At 41.0% G+C, this 7044-nt stretch overlaps 1 long non-coding RNA gene and 2 other non-coding genes across 5 annotated transcripts; all 3 read right to left on the reverse strand.

Moving 5' to 3' along the window:
• Positions 1 to 613: 613 nt before the first annotated feature.
• LOC139614629 (U1 spliceosomal RNA) lies at positions 614 to 775 on the reverse strand. The gene has a single exon (XR_011687104.1). It is a non-coding gene; the product is annotated as a U1 spliceosomal RNA (small nuclear RNA).
• Positions 776 to 1681: 906 nt separating this feature from the next.
• LOC139614632 (U2 spliceosomal RNA) lies at positions 1682 to 1872 on the reverse strand. The gene has a single exon (XR_011687107.1). It is a non-coding gene; the product is annotated as a U2 spliceosomal RNA (small nuclear RNA).
• Positions 1873 to 2055: 183 nt separating this feature from the next.
• On the reverse strand, positions 2056 to 4866 carry LOC139614450 (uncharacterized). 3 transcript variants are annotated; one of them, XR_011687043.1, is made up of 4 exons: positions 4464 to 4866; positions 3582 to 3649; positions 3386 to 3507; positions 2646 to 2754 (listed from the first exon to the last, which is right to left on the reverse strand). It is a non-coding gene; the product is annotated as an uncharacterized lncRNA (long non-coding RNA). The 3 variants fall into 3 exon arrangements; XR_011687044.1 differs by lacking the exon at positions 2646 to 2754 and adding an exon at positions 2056 to 2112 and having other exon boundaries at positions 3386 to 3649; XR_011687042.1 differs by having other exon boundaries at positions 3386 to 3649.
• Positions 4867 to 7044: the final 2178 nt, after the last annotated feature.

Here is a 7044-nt window from a genome sequence, read left to right on the forward strand (position 1 = left end):
ATATGAACAATTATCGCTGCGTCTACATCAAACTGAAAAAGAAGCCGACAGCAGCTCAATAACTGAGCGAGCAGCGCTGAATCTCCACAGAAGTCAGGTGATCATTGTCCGCAGGGTGGAGAGCCATCGACCTCCAGGTGTTTCCTGAAGGAGCGAGGACAGCAGGCTCCGTGGTTATGAGGTCATGTGATGTTTTAGCTGAACTTTGACAACATCACCTGTAAACAAACCCTGACGTTTTCTGCCCTTTTTGTTTGTTTTACTCTTCACCTTGGATATGACACGAGCTGCATATTTCTTATCAGTGGAACATGAATAAAACAAATGATAATCATGACCCCGATATTCAAACACAGGCTTACAATCATTATTATTATTGCTGCTCTCTCTCATGACCGTTATGCACCTATTAAACATTAATGCTACGTCAAAAGCCCTTTGCATTAATTATTTATAAGGCAATAAAGTCAAGAGAAATCGGGGAAACTGGTGGTAGAAGCGATTAAAAAGTCAAAATTAGAAAATCAAATGTCTTAAATGGCCACCTCAAGCTTCCAAACGCTTCATCCAATACATGTAATCAGAGTAAATTATGTTTACTTTTACAATATTTCAGGGCAAAGCGCGAACGCAGCCCCCCACTACCATAACTGATGCAGTTGAGATTCCCACATGTGGGGAGGTCACAGCGGTCAGCACAGCCCGGGGAGCAGCGGCCGAGCCTCGCACCGGGTGACCCACCGTCCTGACCGTGTCTCCTCCGCCAGGTCAGTATGAGCTGCAGGAGCCATGAATGAAGGAGTCACACCACGCTGGCTGACGGCGCTATGAGTAAATAAACCCCACATGGGGCTGCGAGTCTGCAGGATTTCAGCACAGATGACACAACTTTGCACAAAGGCTGCCAAAGATTATTTACCCTTCATTTAATAAATAATATTTATTTCCCTTCATGCAGTGCTGCGTCTCCATGACATAAAATCATCCGTTTACTGCCGAAAAACGAGAAACGGACTAACCGCAAAATGAAGTGAGCCAGGGCGGAATCACACTACAAACGTTTTTTCATCCACGTTTGAAATTTGGAGAAAATAATAAAAACTTCAAAGTGATTCTCACGTTACAACCACTTCCTGTTTGTCTCCTGGCGGCGGCCGCTGAGGATCCTGCTGCTGCCCCCTACTGCGCTGGAGCGGCACCGACTGATTCTCCACATACCCATCAACGTTTCACAGCAAAAATCATTCAGAGAATAAGAGAAAATGCACAGTGACAAATACTCAGAGTGTTGATGTGTCGGGAGAAAGCAGGTCAGGAAACAGCAGCAGCAGGAATTATGCAGAGTGGAGATTCACTCCTGGAGAATCAGCAACAATCTGAGAGAAATGACTGCAGCGCAAATGAAACTAAACAACTGAGTGTGTTTCATATTTTTATAAAGTCTGGGAGGAACGAAAGAACACAGCCCTTCATTTGTTTCTCTCATCGTCTGAGTTTGACCCGTTCAGCATCACAGACACTTTGCAGCCTCACACCTTTAAAACGAGGCTCAGAGACAAATACAAAAATATATCAGCATTCCCGTTTAAACACATGTAAAAACACCCAGTAAAATAATGTAATAACAGCTTAAATGACTCTAATATTCGCTGTTTGAGTAAGTTTTCCATTAGACAGTCAGAGGGGATGCACCGTTCCTGGAGATACTGCAATACCAGGTCGATGCGTGGAGTGGACGGAGCAAGCCCCTATTCCATCTCCCTGCTCCAATAATCAATTTAATATATGGTCCCCGGGTAGGGGACGTATCAGATATTAAACTGATAAGAACAGATACTACACTTGATCTTAGCCAAAAGGCCGAGAAGCGATGCCTCCGTCCGCTCGGAGGGAACCACCTCATCCTCCGCAACGTCGGTCTCACTCAGGGTCGCGACCCCAGCTACAGGTTTTTGTGTCTGTACAAGAAACGGGAACAATGTTTATTTCAGGAAATGTGTCGCTGATGCTGTTTTGTTCGTTGTTTTTATCATAAACTGTCTTTTGCAAACGCAGCTTCATTCGTCTTCCTGGACACGTGGTGTGCCCTCGTCCAATAGAAAGCAGGAATTACTTATGGAACAAAATTCATTTATAGACATATTAGAAATACATGTGATGCGCATGTCTTTATATTTGTGTACATTTGTGTTTTAAATGGAACTTAATGGCGTGTAACCGCCTTGTGTGTTTGAGGAAAACTGTGTTTTTACGATTCAATGGTCAGTTGACAACAACAAGTGGCGCTGGTCCAGCGGCCTCTGGTGGAGAGGAGGAGGAACTGCGCAGACTCCGGCCTGGCTCCGCCTTCATCACGTGGCATTATTTACAGGTGTCAGTGCACTAGGAACACCTGGCTCAAGCTAAGTCCGTCTAAAGCAACAGTCCTGCAACAAATCCCACCTTCATGAATGATAATGTTCAGCTTTTGATTCAGCTGTGTTGTTGAACTGTATTGCATTACACACAGAGGTGTTACTGTTGTTCAGCCTTTACCCCACTGATGTAAATGGGGGTGGACGCAATAACAGGAACACCTGTCCACACAATGAACACTGAGACTGTGAGGAAGGATGATTTATTGCAGGACTTTTACTTCCTGAAAACTGACGACTGAGTGCATCACCGTCCTCTGCTCTGCATCCAGAGGAATTAACCTCTGTGCTGACACAATGTGAAGCAAAGGGCGACACACTGTTTGCTCCCTTGTCAAGACTTTGTTGTTGAAAAGAAAAAGAAGCATGAAGTAATAATTACGATGAGTCTCACAACTTAAAACAAATAGCAAGTATCAGGTTAGAGTCGAGCAGACATCGTGTTATCCACACACACCTGTGTCAAATTTCAGGTGAGTCTCAATAAAACCCTTCAGGAGCTTCAAACACACATTTTTTAAATGCTGACTTTTGTCGTGTAGTTATTTGAGACACAGACCCGGGTGAAGTATTTTTATTAGAAGTTTTGTCTTTTTCAGGCCGCAAAAGGACAAACATTGCAAATTAGCCTATGGCATAACCGCTGTTGCATGTTGCGTTGGTTCATATTATATCATTCAATAAATAAATAAGCGATGAAATAAATAAATAAAAAGCTGGCAAGTAACAAACTTCTCTCAAGTATTTTTCCTGCACAAGAGTGAACGACACAACCACAGGAATTTAATTTTAGCTTGATGCTAGCGTTCATTTAGCTAACGGCTAGCTTAATTTTAATACGGCTGCTGCTGCTAAACAGCCCAAAACATGCTAACAACACTTAAGGCTTCGCTCAGTAATTGGTATCTGAGCAGTTTAAACGATGTTCTGTCGAAAGCAAATGTTAAATTTGTGAGTAAAAATGAACTTACTAACAGTTGTTTCTAACCGCGACAGAGCTCCGCCGCATTCACTGTCACCTCTGTTGACCCTGGAGCTTGAGCTCTGCTCGGGACCTGTGGTGCTGCTCTCCCTGAAACAAGGCTGGTAAAACCTGAGGATCAGCAGGAGGATGTTTTAGCTGGAAATCACACAGAGAGATTTCACAGAATAAGTGAATTCATAGACCTGGTATTGTTGGTGCCAGAGGGAGTAATCGGGGGTCTCCAAAGTCTGTAGGATTCATCCTCCTCCATCTTCATAGGAAATAAAATACATATTTACATTTGTGTCATATTCACAAGATACCACAAAATATAAAAGATAAGTTAAAAGTAATATGATGTTTATTAATGCCAATGTTTGACAAATCTGGAGTCAAATCATTTACATTTTAAATACACAAAATACCACAATTTCTGATAAAGAAAACCATGAGCTAAAAACTAAATGCACCCAAAGGTGCCAGAGGTTTAGGAGAGATTCATCTCTGACAAAACTTGTACATGCTGTTGCAATATGGTGGCACTGCATGACTTTAAGATTCTTGCATTTCAGTGGCCAAGTATTTAATATTTTAATATCCAATTTTACATTTTAATATAGAAAAACTTGTATATAGATATACAAATGAATCTATTCAATGCAATAGCTATATACCTCATAGTTTTCAACCATTTGTTCACTTTAACCTATCATTTATTGGTTTAAATAAATATTTTACCTGGTCGCACCACCTGACTCTTGCAGCTAATTTCAAATTAAACTGGCTTCTACTTAGACACCTGTTTAACATTAAGCCTTTGCTAGCAAGTTCATACATATAGTTTTCTAATAAAAGTGTGAAGAGCCATCGACCTCCAGGTGTTTACTGTCTTTTACTCTTCACCTTGGATATGACACGTGCTGCATATTTCTTATCAGTGGAACATGAATAAAACAAATGATAATCATGACCCCGATATTCAAACACAGGCTTACAATCATTATTATTATTGCTGCTCTCTCTCATGACCGTTATGCACCTATTAAACATTAATGCTACGTCTCCACCCTGCGGACAATGATCACCTGACTTCTGTGGAGATTCAGCGCTGCTCGCTCAGTTATTGAGCTGCTGTCGGCTTCTTTTTCAGTTTGATGTAGACGCAGCGATAATTGTTCATATCCTCGTAGTGACTTGGAAATGTGTTGCTCCCCAACATGCGGTCAGATGTTGATTTATTTTGAAACGCCACCAGGCGGAGCCCGCATCTTTCCAGTCATTCCCAAATGTGAAGCCTGTCGCCATGGCTGAGGACTCGGCTGGGTTGCCCCTTGGATCCGAAGAAAGTTAAATCGGCTGTGTAGAAATCCCACGGACTCCGAAACAAAGAAGAAAAGGGAAATTACAGATCACCTTGAGAAACTTCCGGAGCAAGATGGCGGCGCCGCGGTCTTCACTTCCAACTGAACTCCCGTCGCCATGACAACCGCCGAGCTCCAGGTGAAGTTTGTGACGTTACTGAAAGTTATCGTTACTTAACGTAACGTACCTAAGTATTGGTTAGTTTATACAAACGGTAACATTCATCTAAATGTCTGTGACGCTGTGATTCTGTGTTGTGAACGTGATTTAACGGTTTGGTCGCCAGTGAATGAAGCTCGTGCTCTATAGGTAACGTTAGCTATGTAGCTAATTAGCTCATTTATTTCACCTTTTATCTCTGACTCTTTTTTCTTTTTTTGCTGTTCGGCATTGGCAGCAGTTTACTACAATAACGTTAACGTAACATTAATTTGGCCACAGCCCATAAGGAGCAGTTAAAATCAATGGAAGTTGATTTTATTTGACAATAGATCTCATTGCAGTTTGACATCGCTGTGCGTGACTTTATCAAACACAACAACATCAACAAATGTAAGTTTGGTCATTAAATAGGCTGCAAGCAGCTAAACGTGTCTACAACATTTCCACTTAAAGTGACTGTGCTGGTCTCCTCTCAAACATTAGACTGCTGGATTCTCACCGGCAAATATTCAGACAGAACTTAGTCCAAAAAAGAAGAGGAAGAAAATAGTTTTAGCGATATCTTTATGTTTTGGAGCCATTTGAAGAGTCTAAAGCATTTTCATGATTATTGGTATCTATTGTATATTTACTAGATTGAACATGAGATCAGTTGAAAGGACTGGGGAACAGACTAAACATTTTAATCGGTCGACATTTATTAAGCTGACAGGGAATAAACACTGTCCCAGGATTTCATGTCTTGCAGAAGAAACAGCCAATCTGCCGTTTTACCCGTCTTAGTGAAGTTGGCTGTATCAATGATACAGTTTAATGTGAAACGTGGACAAGAAGCACCGTCTGCCCTTGGTGGCAGTGATGGGCAGGAGTGCCCTGTTGACGCACTGTTGTTTGGCCATAGGGTTGTTTACATGGAGCATTGTGTTGTGCCCTTGTTGCATCGTTGTGTTATACCTTGTTTTCTGCTTTTATTAAATAAGCTATATTTTGCACTAATAATAGAACAGACCTTTTATATTGTCAAGTCACATCACTGTACTGAACGGGACTGGCAGTGGGTTGAGACAATGATAACCCAAACCTAATAGATGACAGGATGCATCACATAAATGCACATAAAAAGAACAGGTGTTTGAGCTAAGTGCTAACGTCAGCATGCGAATATGCTCACAGTAGCATTACAAAGCAGGTAGAACTTTTATCATCACTCCCACTGTCACCATTCCCTAACTTCAGAGAAGAAATATATCTGCTAAAAAAAAAATAAATAAAGTACATCTGCTAAATAACAAAATAATATGATCCTACAATAGCTTCTTAATCCATTTACACACGTGTGACAACAAAGAAAAAGGTGCAGTCCAATATTGTGCTAAAATTACCACAAACATCAGCCATCTAATGGCAACAACTCTCTATAGATACTTGCTCATAAAAGTCTTTGAACAAAGAGTTTGTACCCAGATACAGGTGAAGTTGGTTTGAAGGTAAACAGTGAGTTACTGACAGTCTCCCACCAGGCTTTTCCAGTAACACTCCCACTACTTTTGATGCTTACAGATCAAAAAGTTCACTTTTTTGCCACCTGAGTGTCGCAACTGTGGCCTCAGATCTAATCAAGCAAATATTTTGTGACCTATACTCTTCTGTAAAATATGCACACATGCACCTTCTTCTATTTAAACATGCTGTGAATTATTATTACCAAGTCAAACTGAACAAAACACATGGGGTAGTGCCTGTTGTCCCTGAGGGGAAGAGCTGAAGAATCACTAAGGAGTTTTTAACAGCTGATAATATCAGGCGTTTGACAGCACAAGAGGAAAAGAAAAATGGTTCTCCACACTTGTATTATCATCAGCTTTATAATCAAAATCTAGAGATGCCTGTCACTTCTAATGTTCCAGTAGGTTAAAGTAGGACACACATTTAATTTTCTGTGCAAACAAATATTATAACTGAGGTGGAACGATTGCTTAAACTTTTGTCTGCACTAGGGCTTAACAATTAATATTATTGAAATTTCAATATTTGCAAGTAATTTGCGTGCAATTTTTCGATGAAGGTAATACGTGTCACAACAGACTATAAATGAAGCACTGTGGTACGACAGAGATGCCCCAGCCTACAAATCATATTCTC

The sequence above is a fragment of the Trachinotus anak genome, unplaced genomic scaffold, assembly GCF_046630095.1.
Source record: "Trachinotus anak isolate AG129_WGS33_773 ecotype Australia unplaced genomic scaffold, CSIRO_AGI_Tana_v1 ptg000034l, whole genome shotgun sequence".
In the NCBI taxonomy this organism is placed as follows: Eukaryota; Metazoa; Chordata; class Actinopteri; order Carangiformes; family Carangidae; genus Trachinotus; species Trachinotus anak.